This window comes from Ovis canadensis, chromosome 17 (assembly GCF_042477335.2).
Source record: "Ovis canadensis isolate MfBH-ARS-UI-01 breed Bighorn chromosome 17, ARS-UI_OviCan_v2, whole genome shotgun sequence".
NCBI classification, from domain to species: Eukaryota; Metazoa; Chordata; class Mammalia; order Artiodactyla; family Bovidae; genus Ovis; species Ovis canadensis.
Genome location: NC_091261.1, coordinates 81214991 through 81229731, shown reverse-complemented (window position 1 = coordinate 81229731; position 14741 = coordinate 81214991). Strand labels below are relative to the sequence as shown.

Here is a 14741-nt window from a genome sequence, read left to right as displayed (position 1 = left end):
CATGAGGGGCCAGGACTCAGAACCCTGTTCGGTGTTCGGTAGCTAAGACCCTTCCTGGCAGTGCTGCGCCTGGCTCCTCTGGGGTGCTGGGATGCGTCATGACCCTGTTCCAGCCAAGGTGATTCGATCGTGAAGATACTGACCTGTGCATTTATAGGAAAAGAAAAAAGATAAAAAGCAAAGATTTTTAAAAATAATAATGATGAGAATATTATAATTAGATTGAGCTCTCTTGTAGGAGACCTGGATTGGTCAGGGTTGTCTAGGGAAACAAAACAAATAGAAATATATACCTATGTATATATAGTGAGGGGTTTTTTTTAGAGGTTTATTTATTTATGTATTTGTTGTTTTATTTTTCATTTTTGGGTGCCCTGGGACTTCCCTGCTGCGCTCGAGACATTGCTAGATACTTCTGGGTGAGCGGGGGCGGCTCTCTAGTTGTGGTGGGCGGATTCCTCGCTGCTGCCTGTGTTGCAGCATGGGCGCTAGGGTGAGTGGAATTCAGTAGTTGCGCCTCCCGGCTCCAGAGCAGAGGCTCAGGACTTGTGGCTCTCTGGCTAAGATGCTCCGTGGCACGTGGGATCTTCCCGGAACAGGGATTGAACCCTTGTCTCCTGCACTGGCAGGGGGATTCTTCAACCGTGGACCAAGAGAGAAGTCCCTGTAATGGAGGGTTTTATGTATGGAATATATATATGTATTATATTTATATAAATATAATATATGTAGACATATGTACATAGAGACATTATTGTTGATTATTGAGCAGGCAAGTCCCAGGAGCTGCTCGCCTCCTGCTGTGTAACCTGGTTCCTACCAGGCCACAGACCTGTACTGGTGGGGGACTCCTGTCTTAAGGGAATGGAACAGGCTGGACTGTGGGGTGATGATGAATGGAGTAACTTGTAAATGCATTATAAACCACTGAACTCTACACCTTAAAATGATGACTGCAGTTTTAAGTGAACTCTGGCTAAAATCGATGTACTAAGCCTTAGATGAAGAAGGATGCAACCTCTTTCCAAAGGTTTAGAAAATGAATGCTCTGTTTCCATGTGTGTGTGTTAACTATGCATATTTATGGACACGTACATCCATGTACATATTCAACTGCATATATATATATACAGAGAGAATTGATGCTTTTAAACTGTGGTGTTGGAGAAGACTCTTGCAAGTCCCTTGAACTGCAAGGAGAGCAAACCAGTCAATTCTAAAGGAAATCAATCCTGAATATTGATTAGAAGGACTGATGCTGAAGCTGAAGCTCCAGTACTTTGGCCACACGATGCGAAGAGCCGACTCCTTAGAAAAGACCTTGATGCTGAAAAAGACTGAAGGCAGGAGGAGAAGGGGGTGATTGCCGGGTCCAGCCCCGGTGGATCCAGGGTGATTCGAAGGTAGGGGGACGGAGTCGGCATTTTTGGAAAAATATTTGGAAAAATACATATTTAATTACAGATGTAGAGAGAGATTAGAAACGGATAGTGTAGTAGGAAGATTAGTGGAGAAAAAGAGGCTGAATAACTTGGATTACGTGGAATAGCATCCATGCTCCAGATGGGAATTCAGCCAGAGAAACGGGAGCAAGAAGGAAGCTACTTGGGGGAATCAGTCTTTCCGGAAACTGATCCGATTTCTTTATTTTTGGGTTAGCTTATATACCTTTTGTTACACATAGGGATGAATACAGAGTCACGCGGGGGTCACAGTCCTGAACTTTATCAAAATCAGGTGCTTCACATAAAAAGTTCTTAGGGATTTTATGATCCTTTCTTTCTGATAACCAAAAACTTATTTTTTCCAAGGGTGTTTTTTCTTAAACAAGGCATCACCCTCCAAGTAAAGTTACATTCCTATAGGGTGAGGGTGTAGTGAGTTACAATCAAGAAAGGAATTTATTTAACCCAAGGTTAACATGATTAGTCTTAAAGGTTAATACTTATTTCTTCCTATATGCTAGTTATATTCATTATAAGGGTAGGGAACATGGAGATTTAGCAGCAAACATCAGCCCAACAAATGAAAATCCTTTCATCAATGCTCCCCTTAAGATCTATTTAGTCTTAAGATAGTGATAAAGTTACATTTTTACATAACAAGGACACAGTGATTTATAACAAAGTACAGTGATCTATTACAAAAGAGAAAATCCATTAACTCAAAAAGTCTAGTATTGCTAACATCAAAAACTACTTTATTTCCTTTTCTATATTCCAAATACATTGATTAATATATTCCCAGGTGCCTAAGGATACGGAGGCCTGGCGGCAATCATTGACTCAACAAGAAGAAAAAGCCCTATGCTAATTAAGACTCTCAAAATACTCCAAAACTCTCTGTGCTGTTTATGGTTAAGAGGTAGTAAACAATCATGTGCTTAGTGGTAGGAGTATGGATAATCCTGTCACACAAGCTAGTCTGTCAGCAGAGAGATTTGACCTGAGACATCCTTGTCCCCACCCAGAGCAGGGAATTAGCAGCAATGATTGACACAGCAAATGAAGAACCCTTCACGAATCTAATTTCTAACCAACCCACTATACTAATAATTTCTAACTCCCCAAAAGATTTTGCCTTTAGTAAGTCTAAAACATCTCATGCCTCTCAGGTTGGGAGGCTGTAAACAATCACATGTGGCCGGACGAACCTATACAGGTGGGCTAGATAACCTTCAGAGGAGTCCGTAAGCTGAAACACTCTTGTCACGCCCAGGAATTTTTATTGCCTTGGAGCTGCACGTTTACTCCTTCTCCAAGAGAAACGGTTATGGGGGAGAGCCCCCCGTAAAGTCAGAGGTGTAGGTGAGAGCATAAAACAGACTCTGGTTTTGGGGTTAGATGCTCGGGAACAGGGGGTTTCCTGAGGCTTGATCACGCCTTTGCGTATGCCAAGCCTCCTTCCTCGTGACCTTTGGCATGGGCGGAGCTCCTCACGCTGGCCCCCGGCAGGTGATAGAGGGTGAGATGGTTGGATGGCATCACAGATTCAATGGACACGAGTCTGAGCAAGCTCTGGGAGATGGTGAAGGACAGGGAAGCCTGGTGGGCTGCAGTCCATGGGGTCACAAAGAGTTGGACGCGACTGAGAGACTGAAAAACAATACAGAGCGGGAATGAGAGAGAAGCTGATATAATGAGAAATAGATATCGGGAAATGTTAAATGTGGATGCATCTGGGAAAAGATATGAAGTCGATCTTTCTGAAATCTTCTAATTCAATTAAGTTGGCAATGATTGGCAAACAAAATAATAACAAACAGGAAACAAATGAAGCCCTGTAATTAGGAGTGAAGGGGCTTGAGGGAGCTCAGAGGAGGTTTTGGTCTTAGTTCCCCGTGAACTGGGATCACTGAGCAAATCGTGTCCACTTCTATGTGAGCCACAATTAGAGTCAGCCTGGAGCCCAGAGATGGTCAGGGAGATCGTGTTGCCAGAGCTGGAGCCTGAGACGCAAACAGGACCCCTGAGGACCTTTTACTGACATCATAAATCAGAGATTTTAGGGCAGAGCCTGGGTGCTCTTGATACAAAGACACAAGGGATTAACCAGAGTTCTCCAGGGTCCCTTCCCTGGAGGCCTCACCTGAGCCCTGAGTGACGAAGGTAACAAGGAGCAGAACCCATGCCCAAGTGGAGATGCCCAGACGCTGCCTTCTGAGCCTGCGGCCCTGGATCTGGTCCCCAGACCCCTCTTATCCCCTCCCCGAGAGGAAGGCGGGCCCCCACACAAATCTGCTTCCTGCTCCTGCCCCTGCCCCTCCTCATCCTCTCTGCTCACCCTCCTCTAACCTGGCCCTTTGTTCTAGATACTTCTGCAGCCCTGGACAGCAGAGCTTCCTGAGAATTAACTCTTTCGCATGTTGAGTGAGAACAGAACGCGTCTATGACAGGGTGTGGGGAGTGAACCTGGGGTTTCCTCTCTTTCCGCATGTCATCATGGTCCCTGGGGGAGGAGTCCCAGAATGTCCCCTCCCGGCTGATGCGGCAAAGAAGAGAACTGGGGCCCCGACGGCTGAAAGGTCCATTTTCCCTCCCTTACAGGAGTCAAACGCAGAGCTGGGAACAAGTATCCCCTCAACGTCTGTGTTTTTCCGGCTGCGCTGGGTCTTCAGTGCGGCTTGTGAGCCCTTCACTTGTGGTGCACAGAGTTAGTTGCTCTGTGGCCTGTGGGATCTAAGGTGCTGACCGTGGATGGAAGCTGCATCCCTTGCCTTGTGAGGCTGATTCTTAACTGCTGGACCACAGGGGAAGCCCTCCTCAACTCCTTGTTTTCTTTTTTTTAATTGTTTTTGAAGAGCTGTCCTGGGCAGTACAGTGGTTAGGATTCCACACCAATACTGCAGGGGGGCTTGAGTTTGATCACTGGATGGGGAATGAAGATGCTGCATGTCATGCAGTGTGGCTAAAAAAATTTTTTTTTATAAATAAACATTTTAAAAGGAGAAAAAACAAAGAAATATTTATCAAAGTATAGTTGACTTACAATGTAGTGTTAATTTCTCCTGTACAGCTAAGTGAGGAGATACCCCTCGTCCAAGGTAAGGAGCAGTGGCTGTGCTTTGCTGGAGCAGCTGTGAAGAGATACCCCACGCCCAAGGTAAGAGAAACCCAAGTAAGATGGTAGGTGTTGCAAGAGGGCATCAGAGGCAGACACACTGAAACCATAATCACAGAAAACTAGTCAAGCTAATCACACTAGGACCACAGCCTTGTCTAACTCAATGAAACCAAGCCATGCCCACGGGGCAACCCAAGATGGGCAGGTCATGGTGGAGAGGCCTGACAGAATGTGGTCCACTGGAGAAGGGAATGGCAAACCACTTCAGTATTCTTGCCTTGAGAACCCCATGAACAGTATGAAAAGGCAAAATGGTAGGACACTGAAAGATGAACTCCTCAGGTAGGTAGGTGCCCAATATGCTACTGGAGATCAGTGGAGAAATAACTCCAGAAAGAATGAAGAGATGGAGCCAAAGCAAAAACAATACCCAGCTGTGGATGTGACTGGTGATAAAAGCAAGATCCGATGCTGTAAAGAGCAATATTGCATAGGAACCTGGAATGTCAGGTCCATGAATCAAGGCAAATTGGAAGTGGTCAAGCAGGAGATGGCAAGAGTGAACGTCGACATTCCAGGAATCAGAACTGAAATGGACTGGAATGGGTGAATTTAACTCAGATGACCATTATATCTACTACTGTGGGCAGCAATCCCTCAGAAGAAATGGAGTAGCCATCATGGTCAACAAAAGAGTCTCAAATACAGTACTTGGATGCAATCTCAAAAACGACGGAATGATCTCTGTTCGTTTCCAAGGCAAACCATTCAATATCACGGTAATCCAAGTCTATGCCCCGACCAGTAACAATGAAGAAGCTGAAGTTGAATGGTTCTATGAAGACCTACAAGATCTTTTAGAACCAATACCCAAAAAAGATGTCCTTTTCATTATAGGGGACCGGAATGCAAAAGTAGAAAGTCAAGAAACACCTGGAGTGACAGGCAAATTTGGCCTTGGGATGCGGAATGAAGCAGGGCAAAGGCTAATAGAGTTTTGCCAAGAAAATGCACTGGTCATAGCAAACACCCTCTTCCAACAACACAAGAGAAGACTCTACACATGGACATCACCAGATGGTCAACACCAATATCAGGTTGATTATATTCTTTGCAGCCAAAGATGGAGAAGCTCTATACAGTCAGCAAAAACAAGACCAGGAGCTGACTGTGGCTCAGATCATGAACTCCTTATTGCCAAATTCAGACTTAAATTGAAGAAAGTAGGGAAAACTGCTAGACCATTCAGGTATGACCTAAATCAAATTCCTTATGATTAAAGATGTGGAAGTAAGAAGTAGATTTAATGGTCTAGATCTGATAGATAGAGTGCCTGATGAACTATGGAATGAGGTTCGTGACATTGTATAGGAGCCAGGGATGAAGACCATCCCCATGGAAAAGAAATGCAAAAAAGCAAAATGGCTGTCTGGGGAGGCCTTACAAACAGCTGTAAAAAGAAGAGAGGCAAAAAGCAAAGGAGAAAAGGAAAGATATAAGCCTCTGAATGCAGAGTTCCAGAGAATAGCAAGAAGAGATAAGAAAGCCTTCTTCAGCGATCAATGCAAAGAAATAGAGGAAAACAACAGAATGGGAAAGACTAGAGATCTCTTCAGGAAAATTTGAGATACCAAGGGAACATTTCATGCAAAGGTGGGCTCAATAAAGGACAGACCTTTATTGGGTCTGGACCTAACAGAAGCAGAAGATATTAAGAAGAGGTGGCAAGAATACATGGAAGAACTGTACACAAAAGACCTTCAAGACCCAGATAATCATGTGATCACTAATGTGATCACTAATCTAGAGCCAGACATCCTGGAATGTGAAGTCAACTGGGCCTTAGAAAGCATCACTACGAACAAAGCTAGAGGAGGTGATGGAATTCCAGTTGAGCTGTTTCAAAACTTGAAAGATGATGCTGTGAGAGTGCAGCACTCAATATGCCAGCAAGTTTGGAAAACTCAGCAGTGGCCACAGGACTGGAAAAGGTCAGTTTTCATTCCAATCCCAAAGAAAGGCAATGCCAAAGAATGCTCAAACTACCACACAATTGCACTCATCTCACATGCTAGTAAAGTAATGCTCAAAATTCTCCAACACGGGCTTCAGCAATACATGAACCGTGAACTCCCTGATGTTCAGGCTGGTTTTAGAAAAGGCAGAGGAATCAGAGATCAAATTGCCAACATCCGCTGGATCATGGAAAAAGCAAGAAAGTTCCAGAAAAACATCTATTTCTGCTTGATTGACTATGCCAAAGCCTTTGACTGTGTGGATCACAATAAACTGTGGAAAATTCTGAAAGTGATGAGAATACCAGACCACCTAACCTGCCTCTTGAGAAATCTGTATGCAGGTCAGGAAGCAACAGTTAGAACTGGACATGGAACAACAGACTGGTTCCAAATAGGAAAAGGAGTACATCAAGGCTGTATATTGTCACCCTGCTTATTTAACTTCTATGCAGAGTACATCACGAGAAATGCTGGACTGGAAGAAACACAAGCTGGAATCAAGACTGCCGGGAGAAATATCAATCACCTCAGATATGCAGATGACACCACCCTTATGGCAGAAAGTGAAGAGGAACTAAAAAGCCTCTTGATGAAAGTGAAAGAGAGTGAAAAAGTTGGCCTAAAGCTCAACATTCAGAAAATGAAGATCATGGCATCTGGTCCCATCACTTCATGGGAAATAGATGGGGAAACAGTGGAAACAGTGTCAGACTTTATTTTTTTGGGCTCTAAAATCACTGCAGATGGTGACTGCAGCCATGAAATTAAAAGATGCTTACTCCTTGGAAGAAAAGTTAAGAGCAACCTAGATAGTATATTCCAAAGCAGAGACATTACTTTGCCAACAAATGTCCATCTAGTCAAGGCTATGGTTTTTCCAGTGGTCATGTATGGATGTGAGAGTTGGACTGTGAAGAAGGCTGAGCGCCGAAGAATTGATGCTTTTGAACTGTGGTGTTGGAGAAGACTCCTGAGAGTTCCTTGGGCTGCAAGGAGATCCAACCAGTCCATTCTGAAGGAGATCAACCCTGGGATTTCTTTGGAAGGAATGATGCTAAAGCTGAAGCTCCAGTACTTTGGCCACCTCATGCGAAGAGTTGACTCATTGGAAAGACTCTGATGCTGGGAGAGATTGGGGGCAGGAGGAGAAGGGGACAACAGAGGATGAGATGTCTGGATGTTGTCATGGACTCGATGGACGTGAGTCTGAGTGAACTCCGGGAGTCGATGATGGACAGGGAGGCCTGGCATGCTGCGATTCATGGGGTGGCAGAGTCGGACACGACTGAGTGACTAAACTGAGTGTATTCTTCAGGGAAAGACTTCTCGCCCTCCAAATAGAAGAACTGTTGGGGCCTCACAAAGCCAGAGGTGGAGAGTTTCCGTCTGTCTGTGTTTTGAGACCGCAGGAGAACCAGCGTGTCAACCAGCCTAGCAGGGGCTTCACCCCAGACCCTTTGATGCAGGCTTTGCACCTCCCCAGGGAAAAAGTCCGTGTTGCTACCTGTGCTTAATCAGAGCAAAGGAAAAACTGAATTGTATTTGTGGGCTTAAGTTGAGCTCCCATCCGAATCTGTAAGTGAGAGCCTTAGTGGAGGGAGAGGGGTGAGGGGTGAGGGTTTCAAAGGCTCTTTGCATACTGAGGGAACGTCAGGTTACCCACTGCACTTGGGAAGGAGCCTTTGAAGGTCATGGTGAGGGTACAGGTCGCTGGACAGAGCCCAGGCTGGGATGTGCAGGGGGACACCTGAGCCTCTGGTTGCAGCCGTTTGCTGACATAGATTTGTGTCCTTGGCCCACATTTATTTCCCTTCAGGAGACCCCACAGTCCTAAGCCCTCAGTGACTTTCAGGCAGAACAATGGATGTCCCAGGTTTGGCCAGCCAAAACAGTTCCATGCTCTCCTAACCCACAGTCCTAAATTTAATCTCCTAGCTTCAGGGAGGAAATGCCCTTTGCCTCCAGGGAGGGAGGAAGCATGGATCTTGGGTTTGCCTTGGGTTTAAGGGATCCACCCGGTCCCTTTTTAGCCACTCCCTCTGCTGGCAATTTCTCAAGCCTAGCCTAAGAAAGGCTTTGAATTCCTCCAAACGAAACACACTTTTCTTGGGTACTTTCCTTGGTTTTGTTACAAATGTCTGGTCCCTCTGTTGTCCTGGCCAGCTCCTAGGTGTCAGTTTGACCTGACCAGTCAAAGGGAGCCTGGACCCTCCAAATCTGGAGGACCCAGCATCGCTCCATCACACCTCTGTTCCCCTGCGAACAGGCACGTGTTTCGCTGTCTGACATAAAGATAAGTGACTGTGTGATACTCGGGAATCTTCTGCTCCCCCGCGAACGGGCACGTGTTTCGCTGTCTGGCGTAATGATAAGTGACAGTGTGATACTCGGGAATCTTAGTCTGTTTCTTTTCCTTCTGGGGTGACACCACCATCTGCTGTCTGAACGTGACCATTTGGGTGATTTTGATGTGGCCCAGACTCCCCCAACGAATGTACCTTCAGGTTGGTTTTCTTCTTTTATATTTTGCTTTTGTAAACAGACATAGGATCCCATCAGTTGTATGTAGTGAGAAAGTAAAAAACCCACTCAGCCTTAGCTGGATGGGGATCTAGTAGTAAGATAGTAAGACAGCACGTTAGCCGGAAATGGAAACTGCAGTCGGAATCTGGAAAGCGTGTCCTGGAAGGAGAAGAGGGACTCAGGCCTGAGCACACTGCCCCACGCTGGCGCCTCGGGCTCTGACAGCCGTCCCTGCCGGGGCCTTCACGGGACAGGCCACGCTGGCCGGGATCCTGCTGAGAATTTTCTTCGCCTTTCCGTCACGTTGGCAGTTGCATGGCTTGCTTTCCCGTCTACGTGCAGTTTTGCCTTTATCCCAGACAGTTTGGCTTCTTCTCTGATTGTCGCCGATTGTACAGACTGTTACAATATTTCTTAACCAAATAGAATTTGGCAGGGGGTGTGGGGGGGCATGGGATAGGGTGGGGGGAGAGTGAGGGGAGGGGGCCGCGCCGAGCAGCGTCTGGGGTCATGGCTCCCTGGCGGGGATACTCGTGCCCCTGCAGCGACAGCACAGAGTCCTCCTCACTGGACTGATTCAATGAAAGGCATCTAATTGGGGATTTTGGGGTGAGATTTTACATTTTAGTTTGTTACCAGTGATTATAGTTCATATCATTTTATAGTTTTGTGATTTTACTAGCTTAAAGGGTTTTGGGGGTTTCTTTTTGTTTTAAAAAGCTAAAATCTGTTTTTTAATTCCATGGAATTAAAAAAAAAAAAAAACTGTAGAATATTTTAAAGAGTGGAGGCTTTGTTCCGAATGTGAGAACTTTGCTCCACTGAACCGAATGGTAAGAACATTTGTAGACGAGACGCACAGTGAAAGGTGCGTCTTTTTGTTAAGCGACATAACAGCACCCATTGCGTGAGTTATTGGCTGGAGTTTAGAGACAGGCCGTGTTGGGCTAAACTCCTTATTCCTGTTTTCAGCCCTTGAGTAATAATCAGAAGCTTTCTCTGAAGAGAGTGGGGTCAGCTGTCAGACTCCTAGGTATCTACCGGCCAGCAGGGCTGGGATTAAATGCAGCAGCCGGTAGATATGGGATGGGGCAAGAGGTCACTTTGTCCCTTTGTTGCTGCCTGGAGAGATGCTTGTCCTGGTGCCAGTGGGGCCAAAGCTGTGACTTTGTGGCCACAGGAAGTCTCTGACCCTGCCTTGGGTTCCCTGAGGGTGGAGGGGCAGCAGGGTCTCCCTGGTTCCTTGGCCGGAGGAGGCCTCTCCACCCCTTGCTCTCTGACATCCCCCCAGGACTCGTTCTGGAGTAGGTTCTTCAGGGTGGGCGTCCGGGCCCCGCCCCAACTCCTGGAGCTGGCTGGCCAGAGCCTGCTGCGGAATGAGGCCTTGGCCATTGGGGCCCTGGAGGGAGCTGCCCATCGAGCTCTTCCCGCCGCTGTTTACGGCGGCCTTTGCCGGGAGGCACACCCAGGCCCTGAAGGCGTGGCCCTTCCCCTGCCTCCCGCTGGGGTCCGTGATGAAGGACCACCAGCCTCATCTGGAGACCTTCCAGGCTGCACTTGAAGGCCTGGACGTCCTGCTTGCTCAGGAGGTCGGCCCCAGGAAAGGTCGACCTGGCAGACTGGTGGCTCCTGGGGGTGTGAGCAAGACACAGCCAGGGCAGGAGGATAAGGGGTCACCTGGGAACAGGCATTCCCATGTACAGGCCTGGTTCAGGGGCAGAGGGGACAAAAGGCACGTGGGCCCCCCAGTGTCCCTTACAGTGGGGACCAAGGGGGGCCCGGAAGCCGGAGGAGCTGTGGTGCGTGGAGTGCAGAGCCCCCGCGGGGTCCCGGTGCCCGTCGGCCTCTGCACAGCTCCGCGTGTCCCCTGCGGCCCCACAGGCGGTGAAGCTGCAGGTGCTGGACTTGCGCTGGAACGCCCACCAGGACTTCTGGACCGTGTCATCCGGCATCAAGGCCAGCGTGTCCTCGCTGCTGGAGCCGAGCCAGCCCAGCCCACGCAGAAGAGGCGCAGGGTGGAGGGTTCCAAGGCGGGGCTGAAGCTGGCGCGGGCCCCTATGGAGGTGCTGGTCGACCTGTGGCTCAAGGAGGACACCCTGGACGAGACCCTCAGCTACCTGCTGAAGAAGGCCAAGCAGAGGAGCGGCCTGTTGCACCTGTGCTGCCAGGAGCTGAGGATCTTCACCATGCCCACACAGAGCATCAGGAGGATCCTGAAGCTGGTGCGGCTGGACTCCGTCCAGGACCTGGAGGTGAACTGCACCTGGAAGCTGGCCACGGTGGGCAGGTGTGTGTCGCACCTGGACCGATGGGCAACCTGCGCCGGCTGCTGCTGTCTCACTGCCACGTGTTGCCGCACACCGCCCCCGACTAGGAGGAGCACTGCGTCGGCCAGCTCACCTCCCCGTTCCTGAGCCTGCCCCACCTGCAGGAGCTCTGCCTGGACTCCATCTTCCTGGAGGGCTGGCTGCACCAGGTGCTCAGGTGAGGCGCCAGCTCCGCAGACCAGAGCGGGCCTCTCTCATTTCATGCCCGCTGGGGACATTGCCAGGGTGCTTGAGCTGCTCGGAAGTCCTCAGGATGCCGCTGCTCTGTCCCCGGGCGTCTTGTCAGGTCACCTCCCTGGTCAGGGTCAGAGGCGTGGCCCAGGTTAGATGCTGTCAAAGGGGACTTCTTGCTGGGAGTCTGCATAGCGGGGGTCAGGTGTGATGCCTTTGGGAACTCCTTGCGAGAGAGTGATGTCTTAGCTGAGACGATGATAGATAACTAAGCGAGAAGGACGTTGGTCCATCAGGCGTGAGGATAGAAGTCCGAAGCTCTGTCTCTCCCTCCCACCTGCCACCTCTGTCCTGAGCTGTTTTAGGCTCCAGGTGAGCTGTGGGAAGTGGGTGATTCTGGAGATGACAAGAAAGGATCAGGAGGGGAAAATTGTGGCTCCTAAGCAGTCCAGAGAAGAGAAAAAGTCAAATGAGCATCATTGTTGAAGTGGCTCCAATCTCTTTAAGTCCAAATTATAATCATTATTTTCCTCTAAGACTTCTGAATACACAGGAAATCCTCAGTAACAGGTTATCGCTCTGCCTTGAACACAGTGAGAGAAGCTGAGAGGATGCAGCCTAATCTATCTGTATGAGTTGCATTGATTCCCTTTTGGGCAGCTGCAAACTCCAAGCATTAGGAATAAATATGTTCACTGAGAAATCAGAAGAAAGAAAGAAAGAAAAAAAAGAATTGTAGGTGGTGATGGATGGTCTGTGGCCCCCGAATATCTGGGGGATATTCACCCAGGGATCGTCTGTAACTGCTGGGACCCAGCAGCCCATGTCCACTGCATGCAGCCTGCTGTTGACTTCAACTAATCGTGTCCTGTAAAAACATCTTAATTCCTGCTAACCAAATCCTAGTAAGCTGAAATAGGCATATAACATTGATTACTGTTTGTTTCCCACATTGAAAATAGTTCATCATTTTGTGCAGGGGGAGGTCATACCCATGTGAGCATGACCTTCCCCCCGGAAGACCTCCTGCCTTCCCGTCAAGAAGGTGAGAGGCCAGCTCGAAGCCAGCGAGATGCCCTGTGTTCCGGTGAAACAGGCCTCTCCTCCCCACATCCCTCCGCCCGCCACCTCCGTCCCTGGGACTGACTGCCCTGTCTCTCCCCAGGTGCCTGAAGACCCCTCTGGAGACCCTGTCGATCACCAACTGCCTGATTTCGGAGTCAGACCTGACGTACCTGTCACAGTGCCCGAGCGTCAGCCTGCTGAAGGACCTGGGCCTCGGCAGGGTCAACCTGACCAGCTCCAGCTTGGAGCCCCTGCAGGTCCTGATCGAGAGGACCTCGGCCACCCTGCAGGACCTGGACCTGTACGACTGTGGCATCATGGACTCCCAGTTCAGCGCCCTCCTGCCCTCCCTGAGCCCCTGCTTCCAGCTCACCACCTTCAGCTTCTGCAGCAACCCCATCTCCATGGCCATGCTGGAGAGCCTGCTGTACCACACCGAAGGGCTGAGAAAGCTGAGCCTGGTGCTGTGTTCTGCACCCCTGGAGAGCTGTGAGGATGTGCGTGGTACCCTGCACCTGGGCCGCCTGGCTCAGCTGCATGCCCGGCTCAAGCAGCTGCTGTGCGCCTCTGTGAGCCTCTGGGCCAGCATGGTCTCGTTCAGCACCAACCCCTGTCCGCACTGCGGTGAGCAGATCATCTATGACACCGACACCCAGCCCATCCTGTGCTCCTGCTACGCCCGCCTAGCCCAGCCTAGTCCCACCCCGGCACTGGGACACTGCCACCCAGACCTCAGTGCATCTAGAAGGAACACAAACCACAGTTTCAGACAATTGTTCCGGGCATGCGGGAAAAGGAAAGGTGATTTAGAGTGGGCAGGGGGGAGGGGTTGGTGGGATTTTTGGAGAGATGTGTTCCTACAAAGTTAGAAATGTGAATCTGAATTTTGGAGGGGGAATTTGGGCTTGGGAGGTTGATGGGGTCGTTACCCCTGTGTTGGATTGTTACAGGGAAATAAAGGGAACTCCGGTGTCAGTCATTCGGTGTCCTCTGCGATCTGTGACCATGATTGTGACCATGATTCTCCCCTTTAAGCTCATGACTCTCCTGTGAGTGGTGAAATAAAAGGGCCTGAGCGTGAGTGGGGCCTAGACGCTCTCTGACAGGCAAGGATCGGCTACAGGAGGTCAGGGCACTGTTTACCCGCTCCCTGTGGTTCTCATTTCCAGGGCAGCCGCCTCCTCACTTGTTTCTGAGGCTGTTCAACCTGTCATCATATACAAGGGGCGTCCTCAGGGCCTGGGACGAACTGAGTGTCCAGGAGCGAGCACCGCTGGAGGGAACCTTCTTCCCAGGGACCCTCACTGCTACCCCCACCCAGGCCCTGGACTCAAGCATTTTCCCCAGTGGATCCAGCAGACGCAGAGCCTCCATCTCGGACCCTGGGCAGTGCCATTGTGCAACGTCAGGCCCGGAGTCCTGGGGGGTATTCACCCGCAGACCTTCGGGAGCCTCTGGGACCCACCAGCCCGTGCCCACCTTCCCACTGCTCGGCTGTATCTGACCCTTTGGGACCCCATGGACTTTAGCCTGCCAGACTTCTCTGCCCATGGAATTCTACAGGTGAGAATACTGCAGTGGGTAGCCGTTCTCTTTTCCAGGAGATCTTCTCAACCCAGAGCTTGAACTTGGGTCTCCTGCATTGCAGGCAGGTTCTTTACCATCTGAACCGCCAGGGAAGCCTCCAGTTTCTAACAGACGACCCAACATCCCTGAATCCATTGTCTAAATGTGCTTTTATGTCACTAATATCCCCACAAATTATTTTGTTTTTACATTAATAAAAACTTTCACACACAATTTATTCAAAGGCTGATGGAAATCCATTCTAGATCATCAAAAAAAGTCACTTCCGAGTTCAATATTTCAGTGTTGAGTGTAACTTGGCATTTTTCTCCTTGGTGTGATTCATCTGTAACTTTTTTTTTAAACCTTAATCCTTAAGTTTTTACCTTAAGCCACATGGTAAAGATAAAATTTCCTCCAAATCCTGGTTCTCTGCCAACCTGGCAGCACCAAGGCTTTTAACTAATTCTCTTTGCCCGTCAGAGCTCTTTGCTGAGACCAAGTCCTC

The 14741-nt window shown here is 49.2% G+C and overlaps 1 pseudogene; it reads left to right on the top strand.

Annotated features, from left to right (window-relative positions):
- Nucleotides 1-9049: 9049 nt before the first annotated feature.
- LOC138422818 (melanoma antigen preferentially expressed in tumors-like) lies at nucleotides 9050-14171 on the top strand (annotated as a pseudogene).
- Nucleotides 14172-14741: the final 570 nt, after the last annotated feature.